A 1949-nucleotide genomic window follows, 5' to 3' on the forward strand; every position below is an offset into this window, starting at 1 on the left:
TAGATTATTCACCTGTAATTTTAAGAAAGGGGAGATAGGAGCAAATGGGGGGGGGGGAGTCTGTTTCTCTCCCGTGCTCTCTCTCTCTCTCCTCTGCACAGTTTCAAAGTACTGAGTCAGCAGTGGTGAGGATTAAAGATAATTATGCAGAACTCCCAAGGACTGCAAGAAAAGGCTGCAACAGATCAGAAATGCAATTGAGTTCCCAAGATTCATGATCCATCTTCGACAGCAAAAATGGAAATGCTCGGCTTCTCTTCTGCTTTCTTTTTGAACTCCTGTTTAAATTAAAGTTGGGGTAAAATGGCAACAGAAGTGGCAAGAGATAAGTAGGTTCTGAGTAATCCTTTGGAAACTAGTTTAAATGAAGGTGAACAGGTCTTCCCCTGGCTTGATTGCAGGTGAAAAGCCTCAAGCAAATGATCATCGGTTCATTTTCAGGCTGTTACATTTCACATTACATTTTAAAAGATGTGGATACATGTAACTACGGCTGCAATCTTCTATGGTCTTGCCTAGAAGTAAGCCCCATAGAAGACAGTGGAACTGACTTCTGAGCAAACGTACATAGAATTTAAACTGTAATTTAACAACCCAATCTAGAGACATGCCACACAGGTTTTAGCAGAGATCTATATACTATATATAGAGTATATACTATAACAGTTATCTACTGTATATATATAGATAACTGTTGACTTACCACTGTGGTGTCTAGACATATCTGTACATCACACAGGACACAATCCTAACCTTGTGTTAGGCTAGTGCAAGTCCTTTGTGCCAGCCCAGGAGGGTTGCAAACATGCCATAAAGCACCTTAGTGCCTCCTCATGTGTCAGCTGGGCCAGTGAAGGGATGCACACCGGCCCACAGAAGCTGCATTCAACCTCTATGCTGGCCTGGGGAGGGAAGGTTGAGTCAGCCCAGCTTGGCCAAAGCAGGGGTCTGGGGAGGGCAGGGGGGAGGTGGGGAGGAGGCGGGAGGGAGGCATTCTGGGGCAGGGGGGCAGATAGTATTCTGGGGGCAGGTGGGCAGGGAGCGGGAGGCAGGGCTGGAACCCAGCAGTTATGCCGGATCCCAACCCCATTCCCTGAACAGCACAGTTCCCGTTCTCCTCGAACTCACCTCACCTCCTGAGGTGGCATAGGTCCAAGGGGCTGTGGTGGCTTACCTGGGGATAAGGGAAGAGTCTGACCTTGCCACCGGCTGAGCCAATTCTGGCCCCAGTCTTGCACTGGATACAGTGCAGGCCTCCTGACCTGCCTGTTCCACTGCAAGATAGGATTGCTCTGACAAAGACATTGGAAATTACTTGTTCAAGAAAGGTGAAACTTTCTTTGCGCAGCCAAATGTTGGACACTAACAGCCCAATCCTATTCGTTCTCCTGGTGCAACTCCAAGAAGAGAAGGGGTGTGTGATGGGAAGTAAATTACAGTTTCTGAGGTCAAACCCCACCTGAAGATGAGAATCTTAGCACCTAATTAAGGACATGGGGGGGGGAAGAGATGTTTCTTCATAGATCAAGGTGGGTGGGAGGGCCCCTTTTGCTGCATTTTCCATGTAACAATAGTAAGCCCAGTCACCTTCTCCCTGCCACGGAGATGGCAGAGAAACTGCCACACGACCATGGGGGGAAACGTTCTCCTGATCCCATGGTAGCTACGCTACTGGGGCAAGGGAACATTTGTTGCAACTTGCACAAGCTTCCAAAATTTGAAACAATCTGAAACACTTTCAGTCCCAAGCCAATATATGTGTGTGCGTGTGTCTGTGTCTCTACGTGTTAGGGACAAGAAGAACCTAAGCCGTAGATATTGTAATTAAACATCACATATTTCTTGCAGAGTTACGGCTTTCCATTTTTTATTAGAGACCGCTGAGAAAGCTCTCATGCACCAAATAACAAGCCCAGGCCTGGCTGAGTAATCCTAATTCTGTCATCTTT

Source organism: Tiliqua scincoides, chromosome 6 (genome assembly GCF_035046505.1).
Source record: "Tiliqua scincoides isolate rTilSci1 chromosome 6, rTilSci1.hap2, whole genome shotgun sequence".
NCBI classification, from domain to species: Eukaryota; Metazoa; Chordata; class Lepidosauria; order Squamata; family Scincidae; genus Tiliqua; species Tiliqua scincoides.